Genomic DNA, 16,340 nt, shown 5'->3' with positions numbered 1-16,340 from the left:
CTTGAATTTTAGTCAGTTCAAGTCATGTTAGTCTATGGATTTTAGTCAATGATTTTTTCCCTTTCAAGTTTTTTATGCTGAAGTGTTTTAAAATTGTAGACATTCTTGGCTGGGCGCGGTGGCTCAAGCCTGTAATCCCAGCACTTTGGGAGGCCGAGACGGGCGGATCACTAGGTCAGGAGATTGAGACCATCCTGGCTAACACGGCGAAACCCCGTCTCTACTAAAAACACAAAAAATTAGCCGGGCGAGGTGGCGGCGCCTGTGGTCCCAGCTACTCGGGAGGCTGAGGCAGGAGAATGGCGGGAACCCGGGAGGCGGAGCTTGCAGTGAGCTGAGATCTGGCCACTGCACTCCAGCCTGGGTGACAGAGCGAGACTCCGTCTCAAAAAAAAAAAAAAAAAAAAAAATAGACATTCTTAACTCTCTTATATTACATAGTCAAAATGATTTAATTTATAATTTCTACTCAAATTTCTCCAGTTGTACGAAAAATTACTTACACACGCATTCTGTCCAAACTAGGATCCAATCACAGATGACACTTCAAATCTTAGAATCCAGTTACTATGTTCCTTAAGCCTCTTTTAATGTAAAAGAGGTTTTTGTTTTTGTTTTTTTTTTAAGACGGAGTCTCACTCTGTCACCAACCTGGAGTGCAGTGGCGCGATCTTGGCTCACTGCAAGTGATTCTCCTGCCTCCAGCCTCCCAAGTAGTTGGGACTACAGGTGAGCGCCACCACACCCAGCTAATTTTTGTATTTTTAGTAGAAATGGGGTTTCACCGTGTTGGCCAGGACGGTCTCAATCTCTTGACCTTGTGATCTGCCCCCCTTGGCCTCCCAAAGTGCTGGGATTACAGGCATGAGCCACCACATCTGGCTTTTTTTTTCTTTTTGAGATGGAGTCTCATTCTTTTGCCTAGGCTGTTGTGCAGTAGTGCAATATTGGCTCACTGCAACCTCCACCTCCTGAGTTCAAGTGATTCTCCTTCCCCAGCCTCCTGCATAGCTGGGATTACAGGCATGCACCGCCATGCCCAGAAAATTTTTGCAATTTTAGTAGAGACGGGTTTCACCATGTTGGCCAGGCTGGTCTCAAACTCCTGACCTCAAGTGATCCACCCTCCCTAGCCTCCCAAAGTGCTGAGATCATGGGCATGAGCCACTGCACCTGGCCTAGACTTTATTTTTTTTATTTTTTATTTATTTTTTTTTGAGACGGAGTCTCGCTCTGTCGCCCAGGCTGGAGTGCAGTGGCGCGATCTCGGCTCACTGCAAGCTCCGCCTCCCGGGTTCACGCCATTCTCCTGCCTCAGCCTCCTGCGTAGCTGGGACTACAGGCGCCCACAACCGCGCCCGGCTAATTTTTTTTGTATTTTTAGTAGAGACGGGGTTTCACCGTGGTCTCCATCTCCTGACCTTGTGATCCGCCTGCCTCGGCCTCCCAAAGTGCTGGGATTACAGGCGTGAGCCACCGCGCCCGGCCTAGACTTTATTTTTTCGAGCAGTTTTAGGTTCACAGTAAAACTGAGCAGAAAGTATAGAGTTCCCAGATACTCCCTGCCCCTCCACACACATGGCCTCCCCCATTATCAATATCCCTACCATTGTGATTTGCTTTATTTTTATTGTGTTAAAGCACTTCTAATAGAAAATTTACCATTTTAACCATTTTGAAGTGTATTTTTAGTTTCTTTTTTAAAAAATGATACTGGCTTGCTGAAGAACCTGGGCCAGTTTTAGTGTAGAATAAATTTTCCTGTTTGCTTCCTGGAGTTGTAATTTGATTTGTCCTTCTATCCCAGTTCCTGTAAGTAGAAGTTAGAGCTAATACCTTGATTCATTCAAGTCAAACTTTTTTTTTTTTTTTTTTTTTTTTTTTTTTTTTTTTTTTTTTTGATACCGAGTCTTGCTCTGTCATCCAGGCTGGAGTGCAGTGGTACGATCTCAGCTCACTGCAATCTCCACCTTCTGGGTTCAAGCAATTCTCCTGCCTCAGCCTCCCAAGTAGCTGGGATTACAGGCATTCACCACCATGCTTGGCTAATTTTTGTATTTTTAGTAGAGACAGAGTTTTGCCATGTTGGACAGGCTGGTCTTGAACTCCTGACCTGAGGTGATCCACCTGCCTCAGCCTCCCAAAATGCTGGGACTACAGGCATGGGTCACTGCACCTGACTGATCTTTAAAAATTTTTTTCTTTTTTTGAGACTTTTTAATCAAAATAGGCCGGGTGTGGTGGTTCATGCCTCTAATCCCAGCACTTTGGGAGACCAGGATGGGCCAATAGCTTGAGCCCAGGAGTTTGGGACCAGCCTGGGCAATATGAGAACCTTTTATCTGCAAAAACCATAAAAATGAGCTGGGCCTGGTGGTGTGGGCCTGTAGTTGGAGATGGGAGGATGGCTTGAGCCTGGGAGGTGCAGGATGCAGTGAGCGGAGATTGCACCACTGCACTCCAGCCTGGGCAACAGAGGGAGACCATTTCTCTAACAAAACAAAAAGAACAAAATACATCATAAGTGATGTTGTGTATGCCCTCCTACCCCCCATCTCTTGTGAAGATATATAACATTGGTTTGTCCCACCTTTAGTGAGAGTTAGACTTAGCTCCATCACTGTATTAATGAAGTGGCAGCTTGATCCTTCCACTGTAAAACTACGCTTTTCTTCACTTTGCCACCAGTAAGTCATCTGAGTAGAGTTGCTTTGGACAAACAAATGTCCATTTCCCTATCAATCACTTACTAATGGTTAGCACCCATAAATACTCTGCATGAATCAATAATATGATTAGTTGTCAAGAAATGATTATTTTTGTACTACTTTCATTTCGCATACATTTGTTAGCAAGCCACCTTTGATAAAGAACAGTGTTATCTCATCAACTTGGGCAATTTGGTTTCAATGAAATACAGTTCCTAATGGGAAGGTAAGATGAGTGTTTCATTCTTTCTGTTTAATCTGTAGCTATCTCAAACGGTGAAAAACAATTTTCCTGGCTTTTGGCTATCCGAATGCCATTATGTACTTATGAATTTTCAGAGATTTGTTGTGTTTAATTTAATAGCAATTATGTTTTCAGTTCTCAAAATTTCCCAACTTTGGCCAATAGAAAACCTTTCAGAATAAATCCTATGAACTTCTTACATCACTCCATTGATATTTGAAAGTTTCCTTGATTTTCTGCATAAAATGTCTTAAGATCACCTTGTAATCTTCCTGTCATAGAAATGTAATCAACTACTTCTCCATGGATTGATTTTTTTTTTTTTTTTTTTTTTTTGAGACGGAGTCTTGTTCTGTTGCCCAGGCTGGAGTGCAGTGGTGCGATCTTGGCTCACTGCAACTTCTGCCTCCTGGGTTCTAGTGATTCTCCTGCCTCAGCCTCCCGAGTAGCTGGAATTATAGGCACGCGCCACCATGCCCAGCTAATTTTTGTATTCTTAGTAGAGACGGGTTTCACCATGTTGGCCAGGCTGGTCTTGAACTCTTGACTTCGTGATCTGCCCACCATGTCCTCCCACAGTGCTGGGATTACAGGTGTGAGCCACTGCACCCAGCCCAGGTTTATTCTTTTCAATAAAATAGGCTGGGTGCAGTGGCTCACACCTCTAATCCCAGCACTTTAGGAGGCCGAGGAGGGTGGATCACTTGAGGCCAGGAGTTAGAGACTATTGCAAAACCCCATCTCTACTAAAAATATGAAAAAATTATCCAGGCATAGTGATGCGTGCCTCTAGTCACAGCTACCCAGGAGGCTGTGGCAAGAGAATCGCTTGAACCCGGGAGATGGAAGTCACAGTAAGTCAAGATCATGCCACTGCATTCCAGTCTGGGCAACAGAGCAAGACTCCGTCTCGAAAATAAATAAATAAATAAAATCCCTGGAAGGGATAGTTCCTATGGTTAGTGTTTGAGATTAGTTCTAACCCCAGTAAGGATTTTCCTAAATATTTCATTCCCAATGTCTGTCTGCAATGCTAGCTGGCCTATAATATAGTCTACATTGCCAATGACTCCATCAATGTCCTCTATAAAGAACTACCTGAGGCTGGGGAATTTATAAAGAAAAGAGGTCTAATTGACTCAGTTCTGCAGACTGTACAGTGAGGCATGGCTGGGGAGGCCTCAGGAAATTTACAGTCATGGTGGAAGGGCAAAGGAGAAGCAAGTACATCTTCACATGGTAGCAGGAGAGAGCGAAGGGAGAAGTGCTACATGACTTTTTGTTTGTTTGTTTTGCTACATACTTTTTATAAATAATTTTTCTTTTTAGTGACAGGTTTTTGCCATGTTGCCCAGGCAGGTCTTGAACTCCCAAGCTCAAGTGATCTGCCCTCCTCAGCCTCCCAAAGTGCTGGGATTACAGGTGTGAGCCATTGCCCCTGGCTTTGCTACACACTTTTTTTTTTTTTTTGAGACAGAGTCTCACTCTGTCGCCCAGGCTGGAGTGCACTGGTGTGATCTTGGCTCACTGCAAGCTCTACCTCCCGGGTTCATGCCATTCTCCTGCCTCAGCCTCCGGAGAAGCTGGGACCACAGGTGTCTGCCACCACGCCCGGCTAATTTTGTGTATGTTTTTAGTAGAGACCGGGTTTCACTGTGTTAGCCAGGATAGTCTCCATCTCTTGACCTCGTGATCTGCCCGCCTTGGCCTCCCAAAGTGCTGGGATTACAGGCATGAGTCAGCAGGCCCAGCCTGCTACACACTTTTAAACAACCAGATCTTGTGAGAACTCTATCATAAGACAGCACTAGGAGGATGGTGCTTTAGCATTTAGGTTTACCATTATAAACCATTCCCATGATCCAATCACTTCCCACTAGGCCCCTCCTCCAACACTGAAGATCATAATTCAACATGAGATTTAGGTGGGGACACAGAGCCAAACCATATCACCTCCCAATTGCCTTTGCCCCAACTTCCACGGGTTTCCAGAGCATGCTTAGGCTTGAGTTTCTCCACACTCTTTTGCAGATGAAATCATATTCCTTTGGGGGAGGGATTGGAACTCTCTGTTCTATAGCCTGCTTCTCCCCGGGTCAAAATCTCCGAGCCAGGTGGATGCGGTGCCTTATGCTTGTAATCCCTGGCCAACATGGTGAAACCCTGTCTCTACCAAAAATACAAAAATTAGCTGGGCGTGGTGGCACGTGCCTGTAATCTGTAATCCCAGATACTCAGAAGGCTGAGTCAGGAGAATCACTTCAACCCAGGAGGTGGAGGTTGCAGTGAGCTGAGATTATGCCATTGTACTCTAGCCTGGGCCACAAGAGCGAAACTCTGTCACACACACAAAAAAATAAAATAAATAAAATAAAATCTGTGAGCCATGTCTCTGGTGCTGATGGCATGGACAATGGAAAGCTTCTCTGAGTGACATCACCATGTTATTATTTGTTTACTTACATTGTATCATCCCCATTTTAGAAGCTGAGGGCTCAGTGGATGAGTGGAGGAGCAGCCCCAGGTCTCTTCAGCTTACCTCTCTGCCTGGGATCCTTTCCCCCTGAGCCACAACAAGCATAATCTGGCCCTCAGTATTCTCAGCAGCACCCCACCCAAGGCAGTATTTCCAACCCAAGGGGAGGGGGTAGGTTAAATTGGTTACTATGGTAAATGTTCTGTGTATTTTATTAAAAAAAAAATTTTTTTTTCTTTTTTTTTTGAGATGGAGTCTTGCTCTGTTGCCCAAGCCGGAGTGTGGTGGCGCAATCCTGGCTCACTGCAACCGCCACTTCCTGGGTTCAAGCAATTCTCCTGCCTCAGCCTCCTGAGTAGCTGGGATTACAGGCACACGCCACCATGCCTGGCTAATTTTTGTATTTTTAGTAGAGACAGGGTTTCACCATGTTGACCAGGCTGGTTTTGAACTCCTGACTCCAAGTGATCCACCTGCCTCCGCCTCCCAAAGTGCTGGGATTACAGACATGAGCCATGACGTCTGGCCAAAAACAAAAATTTTAGCTAGGCATGGTGGCACAGGCCTGTAGTCCCAGCTATTCAGTAGGAGGCTGAGTTGGGAGGATCGCTTTAGTCCAGGAAGTTGAGGATGCAGTGAGCCATGATTGTGCCACTGCACTCCAACCTGGGTGACAGAGCAAGACCCTGTCTCAAAAAAAGACCAAAACAGGCTGGGCGCGGTGGCTCATGCCTGTAACCCCAGCACTATGGGAGGCCGAGGCGGGTGGATCACCTGAGGTCGGGAGTTCGAGACCAGCCTGACCAACATGGAGAAACTCTGTCTCTACCAAAAATACAAAATGAGCCAGATGTGGTGGTGCATGTCTGTAATCCCATCTACTTGGGAGCCTGAGGCAGGAGAATCACTTGAATCCAGGAAGCAGAGGTTGCAGTGAGCCGAGATTGCGCCATTGCACTCCAGCCTGGGCAACAAGAGCAAAACTCCGTCTGAAAAAAAAAAAAGGACCGCAAACAAACAAACAAACAAACTCCCCCCGATTTTTAAAAGACTTAAACACACACTAACATACTTTCTAACACCTGACGTCTGCATTCCTAGGATGACCTTAGCCTAGCCCCACCTGCTGGCTTAAAGTGTCTGCCTGAGGAAGCTAAAAAAGCAGCACCTGCAGATAGGTTCCTGACCACCATTTCTTAGAGCATTTACTTAAAACGGCTTAGAATTGTGGATCCTTCCTTTGTGCCTTTGAAAGATAAATATATATCTCCCATAATTTAGGAGTGTCTTTCTCAAGGACCTGAAAGCTATTCCACTGAAATGTAATCACTGGAAAGGATAAGGCATCTGTCCCCTACTCTCTGTGGGAGGATAGAATTCTAACTCGTTAATTGCCAATTAATAGACACAGGTGGCCTAATTGGCATTTACACCAACCAACCCTTTGTAATTTTTCCTGACTCAGCGCCCTCTGTTCTATCCCACAACTCAGTCTGTCTTTATTTTTATTTTTTTTATTATTATTATTTTTGAGACGGAGTCTCGCTCTATCCTCCAGGCTGGAGTACAGCGGTGCGATCTCGGCTCACTGCAAGTTCCACCTCCCAGGTCCACACCATTCTCCTGCCTCAGCCTCCCGAGTAGCTGGGACTACAGTCACCCGCCACCACGCCTGGCTAATTTTTTCTTTTGCATTTTTAGTAGAGACGGGGTTTCACAGTGTTAGCCAGGATGGTCTCGATCTCCTGACCTCATGATCCGCCCGCCTCGGCCTCCCAAAGTGCTGGGATTACAGGCGTGAGCCACCGTGCTCAGCCTGTCTTTATTTTTAAATTTATTATTATTATTATTTTGAGACGGAGTCTTGCTCTGTCACCCAGGCTGGAGTGCAATGGCGTGATCTTGGCTCACTGCAACCTCCACCTCCCGGGTTCCAGCGATTCTCCTGCCTCAGCCTCCTGAGTAGCTGGGATGACAGGCATGTACCACCACGCCCTGCTAATTTTTGTATTTTCAGTAGAGATGGGGTTTTGTCATGTTGGCCAGGCTAGTCTTGAACTCCTGACCTCAAACAATCCACCCACCTCAGCCTCCCAAAGTGCTGGGATTACAGGTGTGAGCCACCGCGCCTGACCGATTTTTAATTTTTTAATTTTTTTTTTTTGAGACAGAGTTTCACTCCTGTTGCCCAGGCTGGAGTGCAATGGCGCAATCTTGGCTCACTGCAACCTTTGCCTCCCAGGTTCAGGCGATTCTCCTGCCTTAGCCTCCTGAGTAGCTGGGATTATGGGCGCCCGCCGCCATGCCTGGCTAAATTTTTGTATTTTTGGTAGAGATGGGGTTTCACCATGTTGGCCAGCGTAGTCTGGAACTCCAGACCTCAGGTGATCCACCCGCCTCGGTCTCCCAAAATGCTGGAATTATAGGTGTGTGCCACCCCGCCCATCCTATATATATTTTTTAAGCCCACAACTAACATCATATGTCTTTCTCTCTTTAAAAGGCCTACTTACCTCTAAAAATGGAAGCCGAGTTCAGTTCATGCTGCACCCTCTTCCCGATTGCAAAGGAATATTACTGATGAATATGTGTCCTTACCACCGTAACTAGTTTGTTTATCTTTGACAAGCACGTTGACCAGCGTTATGGAATTTCACTCTATTTACACGTGGCTTAGTGTTCGGCTTCAGACTCAGTGGGACCACAATACATTTCTGATCCTCTTTTTCATATAGCTTTTCTCTGGCAAAATTGCCCCCAAAATCCCAGCTGCCTTAGTTTCCTTAAACTTGATCTCCGCTTCCGCACCTCAACAACACTGCTGTATTTTGCTTGGATTTCCCCACCCTGAGCAGAAGCCTAGAAACTGTCTACAGGCAGAAAGCCAAAGTGATTTTAGGCTCATCTTATTTCCTTTTTTCTTCTCTTAGGGAACAGAGTCCTGTACTCCTTGTCCAGTGTCTGAGAATAGGTATTTCATATAAATTTGTCCACTTTTCTCATTATTTATCACCAGAGGGCAAGTCCAGTACCAACTATTAGAGGGACTTAGGATTTCATTTTTGATAAACATTTAATAATTAATTTAACTGGGTTGGAGTAAAGAAAGGAGAAAAAAATGAAAGTGGACACAATAAGACTTAAAAGGCAAATGACAAGGAGAGATCTTTTTAAATACATTTAACAGAAGAATAATGTATGGAATATGCCTGCTCCTTCAAATACATAAGAAAAAAGGAAGCAACCCAGTGGTAAAATGGACAGAGGATAATAAGCAATTCACAAATGGTCAATAAACACAAGAAATACACGGCACAAGGAAATACAAATTAAAATCCAATGAAAAATCATTCATTGACTTGGCAGGATGGCTCACGTTTGTAACCCAGTGCTTTGGGAGGTCAAGGTGGGAGGATCACTTGAATCCAGGAGCTTGAGACCAACCTGGGCAACACAGCAAGATCCCTGTCTCTACAAAAAACTAAAAAATTAGCTGGGCATGGTGGTGCATGCCTGTAGTCACAGCTACTCCAGAGGCTGAGGCGGGAGGATCACTTAAGTCCAGGAATTTGAGGCTGCAGCAAGTTATGATTGGGCCAGTACACACCAGCCTCAGTGACAGAGCAAGACACTCTCTCTCTCTCTCTGTTTTTTAGAAAAATCAAAAATATTGATAATTTTAAATGTTGGCAAGAATACAGCAAAACAGCTACCTTCATACACTTTGGTTCCAGTGTAAAGAAATCTGTTTGACACGCAATTTGGAGAAATTGGGAAGCTGTGGTGAGTGGGAATTCATGGCGCTGGACCTACAAAAAGCCTGCATTCTGGTCAGTACGGCTACTTTGTTCATGTGCGCACTGTGCCTGCTCTGGGGGGTTAATAACACAGGCTATTATCAACTAGCTGAGTCATTTTGTTTATTTGGCTGTTCAGTGCCTCTTATGTGGTGCATTCTCTCTGGTATGTGTTAACATGTTGTTATGAACTGAATTATGCTCCGCCCCTCCAAGTTGTTATGTTGAAGTCCTAACCACTCCACATACCTCAGAATGTGACTGTATTTGGAGACAGGGCCTTTAAGTAGGTGATTAAAGATCCTAATGCAATCTGACTGGTGGCCTTATAAGAAAGAAATCTGGACACACAGAGATACCAGAGATGTGAGTGCACAGAGAAAAGGCATAGAGTTGAGGATACAGTGAGAAGGCGAAAGTTAAGGAGAGAGGCCTGAGAAGAGACCAAACCTCCTGACACCTTGGCCTTGAACTTCTGGCCTCCAGAACTGTGAAAGAATAAATTTATGTTATTTAATCCACCCAGTCTATAGTATTTTGTTATGGCAACCTTAGCAAACAAATACACAGGTGATACAAAGATCTTCATACTCATGCCCCTTCCTATATGTTCACTTGGAATTCTTTGTCCTTAGATCTTCTTATTCTTGATTTTCCAGTCTTTCTCATTCAAGGTCTCTAACCAACCATCCAACTAAGTCACTCACCACTATCCATGATTCTGAATATATCCTAACCTCAGGCTACTTTTATTCACCAAAATTATATGGTGCATCTGCCAAAGCTTCCCAGTTAGGAGGATTGCTCCTTAACACCTTGTCTTTCAGGGTCCTCACTATGGCCTATTTCCTGCTTGTGTTTTCTCACTCACCGAGGCAACCTCCTGTTAGCCGGCCACAAGAGTATATACGGCAATAGATATAAGCTGAGAGGTGCTAAGGTAAGAGCAACAGATGACTGGGGGCTCGTGCCACCTGCAGCTTATGCACTTTAGCTGTATTTATGTCTGCTCCTGAATGTACCAATTCTACATTGCAATAGATTGCTGCTGGCCCATCCACCTTAAGACGTGGTGAGTCTGAGAAACAAAACTTTTTTTTTTTTTTTTTGAGACAGAATCTCGCTCTGTCGCCCAGGCTGGTGTGCAATGGTACAATCTCAACTCACTGCAACCTTCACCTCCCAGGTTCAAGTGATTCTCGTGCCTCAGCCTCCCGAGTACCTGGAATTACAGGCATGTGCCACCACACCTGGCTAATTTTTTGTATTTTTAATAGAAATGGGGTTCACCATGTTGGCCTGGCTGGTCTCGAACTCCCGGCCTCAAGCGATCCACCCACCTGGGCCTCCCAAAGTGCTGGGATTACAGGTTCGAGCCACCACACCGGCTTAAGAAACAAAATTTATGAAGGATTGTATTGTTCATGTGGTTGGGATGTCCTACGGTCAGGCACTTCATCTTTGCCATGGTCAGATGCTGATTATTTTATTTTTTGAGACAGAGCCTCACTCTGTCACCCAGGCTGGAGTGCAGGGGTACAATCTCAGCTCACTGCAACCTCCGCCTCCCAGGTTCAAGCAATTCTCATGCCTCAGCCTCCTGTGTAGCTGGAATTACAGGCACATGCCACCACGCCTGGCTAATTTTTGTATTTTTAGTAGAGATGGGGTTTCACCATGTTAGTCAGGTTGGTCTTGAACTCCTGAGCTCAAGTGATCCACTTGCCCTGCCTCGACCTCCCAAATTGTTAGGATTACAGGCATGAGCCACCTCACCTGGCCTGATTTTTAAAAAATTTGTAATTATCTGCTGCAGATGTCATAGCCTTACCGTGGAACCCTAGGGGTCTAGGTTGTGATTCTCTTATTGGAGCTTGTCAGAAACTCCACATGATGACTTTTGCCACTGTCTTAGTGTGTTTGTTCTGCTTTAATAAAATATCTGAGATTGGGTAATTTATAAAGAACAGAAATTTATTTCTCACAGTTCTGGAAGCTGGGAGGTCCAAGATCATGGTGACAGCATGTTTGGTGTCTGTTGAGGGCTGCTGTCTGATTCCAAGATTATGCCTCTCGCTATGTCCTCACATGGTGAAAGGAGGAAAGGCAAAAAGGACTGAATACTGTGAAACTTCTTTTATAAAGGTTTTAATCCCATTTATGAGGGAGGAGACCTCATGACTTAATAATCTCCTAAAGGCCCCACTATTGCCCTGGAGATTAAGTTTCAGTGTAAATTTTGGAGGGACACAAACATTCAAATGATAGCAATCACACCATAGGTTCTGCTGTGTTCTATGGTTCAAACAGTAGGGCCGTTTGCACCCCAGCCTGGAGCTGCTGCTGAGCACTTCACTCATCCTGGACCCACTCAAAGCTGGCAGCCTTTTGTGTCATCCAGTATACGGGTTAGAGTGATATTCCCAAGTAAGGGCTAATACTCTGCCTCCAGAACAAAAACACCTTAGTTGAGGGCGTGGGGAATGAGAGATGCAATATTGTAATTTGTCTTTTACTTTGAAGGGAATGTCCCAGCATTCCCCAAACTACTAGACTACCAAAAACTTAACTGTTAGCCTTGCGCAGTGGCTCAGACCTGTAATCCCGGCACACTGGGAGGCAGAGGCGGGTGGATCACCTGAGGTCAGGAGTTCAAGACCAGCCTGGCCAACATGGTGAAACCCCGTCTCTACTAAAAATACAAAAATTAGCTGGGCATGGTGCACTCCTGTAATCCCAGCTACTTGGGAGACTGAGGCAGGAGAATTGCTTGAACCCGGGAGGCAGAGGTTGCAGTGAGCTGAGATGGAACCACTGCACTCCAGCTTGGGCAACAGAGTGAGACTCTGTCTCGAAAAAACCGAAACAAACAGACAAAAAAAAAACTTAACTGTTGTGGTGGACCTTTGAATCTTCATAAAATTATCTCCCACATTTGAAAGCACATATGTCTTTAAAAGACTTCCAATGAATTTGCCATTTTTATATATCCAGTCTGATTACTTTTCTGTCCTCAATACCGGCAACAATGTGATGTTCTGTGGTGTATCCAGATGATCAAAGTCTCTTCAGTATATATATATATATATATAGACACACACACATATATATATTCATATATATATTCATATATGTGTGTTTGTGTATATATATATGTGTGTGTATATATATATGCTAGGCACAGTGGCTCAGGCCTGTAATCCCAGCATTTAGGGAGGCCAAGGTGGGAAGGAATCACCTGAGTCAAGGAGCTTGAGACCAGCCTAGGCAAGAGAATGAGACCCCTTCTCTATTTTTTTTTTCTTTAAATAGAGGCCGAGGCAGGGCAGGTGGATCACTTGAGATCAGGAGTTCAAGACCAGCCTGACCAACATGGTGAAACCCTATCTATCTATATATCTATCTATCAATCAATCAATCAGTCAATCAATTTTGAGACAGGGTCTTGCTCTGTTACCCAGGCTAGAGTGCAGTGGCATGATCACCTCTCACAGCAACCTCAACTTCCTGGGCTCAGGTGATTCTCCTACCTCAGCCTCCCAAGTAGCTAGCTATGGACTCCTAAGTAGCCCTCAAGTAGCTGGGCCCATGCCACCATGCCTGGCTAATTTTTAATTTTTTTTTTTTTTTTTGTAGTGACAGGGTTTTGCCATGTTGTCCAGGCTGCCCTTGAATTCCTGGGCTCAAGTGATCCTCCTGCTTCGGCCTCCCAAATTGTTGAGATTACACACACGAGCCGCACACAGCCTCAGCATATATTATGATGGTAGGCATGAAATTAATATAGCTCTGGCCAAGACTATAAATGTATGCTGTTGTCCATTCCAAGTGACGGTTAACTGTTTCTGATCCTCCTTTAGAGACGGAAAAGAAAGCATTTACCAGGTTAATGGTCACGTATCACACACACCATGTATTTGAGGTAACGTTAATCTGCTTTAGCAAAGATACTAAATCTGGTACAGCACCTGCAATTGGAGCTACTACTTTTTTGAGTTTGTCATAGCCTACTGGACATCCTCCAGAATCTATCTAGGATTTTGCTGAATCAAAAGAAATTATGATATGGACTATTACCTCTGCATCTTTTTTTTTTTTTTTTGAGATGGAGTCTTGCTCTGTTGCCCAGGCTGGAGTGCAGTGGCGCCATCTCGGCTCACTGCAAGCTCCGCCTCCCGGGTTCATGCCATTCTTCTGCCTCAGCCTCCGGAGTAGCTGGGACTATAGGTGCCCACCACCACGCCTGGCTATTTTTTTTTTTTTTTTTGTATTTTTAGTAGAGACGGGGTTTCACCATGTTAGCCAGGATGGTCTCAATCTCCTGACCTTGTGATCCGCCCACCTTGGCCTTACCTCTGCATCTTTTAAATCATTAAGACTACCATTGATCTCTCACACTACCCGTAAGATGCGATCTTGTTTTCGATTGCTATCTTGCTGGGGTAGGGAGAAGTTTCACAGGCTTCTATTTGGTCTTTCTCATGATGATAGCTCTTACCTCACAGGTCATAGGGCCAATGTGTTAGTTCTTTTAACAACCAAGTAAGTTGATTTTATTCATATATTTGGCAACCGGGGACATAACCACTGGGTGTGTCTGTGTGCACAGTGGATTCCCTGTGACCTGAACCTGGGCCAGGACTCCTTTATGTATGTATGTATGTATGTATGTATGTATGTATGTATGTATGAGACGGAGTCTCATTCTGTCACCAGGCTGGAGTGCAGTGGCATGATCTTGGCTCATTGCAACCTCTGCCTCCCGGGTTCAAGCAGTTCTCCTGCCTCACCCTCCCAAGTAGCTGGGACTACAGGCAGGTACCACCACATCCATCTGATTTTTGTTTTTTTAGCAGGCACAGGGTTTCACCGTGTTGGCCAGGATGGTCTCAATCTCCTGACCTCAGGTGATCTGTCCATCTCAGCCTCCCAAACTGCTGGGATTACAGGCGTGAGCCACTGCGCTCAGCCAGGACTCCATTTATTACAGGGTCTCCATATACCCCAACTCTAACGGGGGGATCCTGAGGATGCTTTGGGTCCCATACTGGTATCAATTTCATTTCAGACCTTGTGTCCAACAGTCCTTGAATTGCTTGGGAAATATTTCTCTTTCCACTGCGTTTGGTTGCCCAAACAAATGCTAGTGGACCTTTTTGAGGAAGGACTGGAGGAATCATTGCCAAATAATTTACTAGAGTGTCATGGGGTCCTCCTTCTGGAGACTTGGCCGCTGCTTCAGTCACTGGGTTGCAGGTCTGAAGACTGGTTATGATCCAGAAGCTGAGCGATGAATCGTGACTCAGCTTCTTGATCATCTAGCCTGGGTTTCTTTTAATTGTCTAGATTGAGTAATATCCTTGTTGGCCATCTCACCTTTAGGAACATCATGAACTATTAGCCATCTCCATCGCTCTCTGCAGGTTGGGCCCCTCTGGCTGCTGTTCCAACTTCATAGATCATTATAATTGCAACTATTTGCTTCTGATGGTTACATGCTGCTATCTGGCCTCTATTATTTTGAGATACTATTATTCCCATTGCTATCAAGGTACCCTGTTCTGAGACCGCAAGGGCAGCTACCACTGAGCTTCTCAGTAATACCAATGTTACTTTTCTTTTTTTGAGATAGGGGCTCACTCTGTCACCCAGGCTGGAGTGCAGTAGGGCGATATCGGCTTGCTGCAACCTCTGTAAACCCCCAGGCACAAGTGATCCTCCTATCTCAGCTTCCTGAGTAGTTGGGACCATAGGCACCGACCACCATGCATGGCTATTTTTTCTGTATTTTTAGTAGAGATGGGGTCTCACTGTGTTGCCTAGGCTGGTCTTGAACTCCTGAGCTTAATGATCCACCCACCTTGCCCTCCCAAAGGGCTGAGATTACAGGCATGAGCCACTATGCCCAGCCCTTCCAGTGTCACTTTCATCAGAGCATTCCTTGGAGCTCTTCTGTGGAAAAGTCATATGGTAAGTTTCCTGGTTTTACATTGTCTATCCATCCTAACTTTCCTCTTCTTTTAGTCTTTTGATCCCTACTTTCACCATCTCCTACAGCAGTTCTGATATTTCTTTTTCTTCCTTTTTTTTTTTTTTTTTTTTTTTGAGACAGAGTCACACTCTTTTTGCCCAGGCTGGAGTGCAATGGTGCAATCTCGGCTCACTGCAAACTTCCGCCCCCCGGGTTCAAGCAATTCTCCTGCCTTAGTCTCTTGAGTAGCTGGGATTACAAGTGCCTGCCACCACGCCCGGCTAATTTTTGTATTTTTAGTAGAGACGGGGTTTCACTCTGTTGGCCAGGCTGGTCTTGAACTCCTGACCTCAGGTGATCCACCCGCCTCAGCCTCCCAAAGTGCTAGGATTACAGGCGTGAGCCACCGTACCCGGCCTCTTTTTTTTTTGTTTGTTTGAGACAGAGTCTCACTCTGTTGCCCAGGCTGCAGTGCAGTGGTGCGATCTCGGCTTACTGCAACCTCGCCCTCCTGGGTTCAAGCAATTCTCCTGCCTCAGCCTCCCAAGTAGCTGGTAGTTGGGATTACAGGTGCGAGCCACCACTCCCCATTAATTTTTGTTGTTGTTGTTGTTGTTTTGAGATGGAGTCTCACTCTTGTTGCCCAGGCTGGAGTGCAATGGTGTGATCTCATCTCACAGCAAGCTCTGTCTCCTGCCTCAGCCTCCCCAGCAGCTGGGATTACAGGTACGCACCACCTTGCCTGGTTAATGTTTTGTATTTTTAGTAGAGACAAGGTTTCCCCATGTTGGCCAGGCTGGTCTCAAACTCCTGACCTCAGGTGATCCACCTACCTCAGTCTCCCAAAGTGCTGGGATTAGAGGCATGAGCCACCACACTCGGTCTAATTTTTGTATTTTTAGTAGAGATGGGGTTTCACCATGTTGGCCAGGCTGTTCTCAAACTCCTGACCTCAAGTGATCTGCTCGCTTTAGCTTCCCAAAGAGCTGGGATTAGAGATGTGAGCTGCCCGGCCTCATATTCCTATTTATTTATTACAGCCCATCACTTTCTCTAAGCTCATAAGACCCATCCTAGGAATATGTTAGCACTATTTCTCAGGGTTCTTGTCAGGGTATTAAATCCTGTGTTCCAAGTTGATAAC

The 16,340-nt window shown here is 45.3% G+C and overlaps 1 protein-coding gene across 1 annotated transcript in view; it reads right to left on the bottom strand.

The window, feature by feature from the left end:
• LOC135967522 (inosine-5'-monophosphate dehydrogenase 1-like) overlaps nucleotides 1–16,340 on the bottom strand; it is a 55,786-nt gene that overhangs the window by 24,437 nt on the left and 15,009 nt on the right. The window lies entirely within an intron of this gene.

Source organism: Macaca fascicularis, chromosome 15, assembly GCF_037993035.2.
Source record: "Macaca fascicularis isolate 582-1 chromosome 15, T2T-MFA8v1.1".
NCBI lineage: Eukaryota > Metazoa > Chordata > Mammalia > Primates > Cercopithecidae > Macaca > Macaca fascicularis.
Note: the sequence above shows the minus strand (reverse complement) of the source record. Positions and strands in the feature narration are given on the sequence as shown.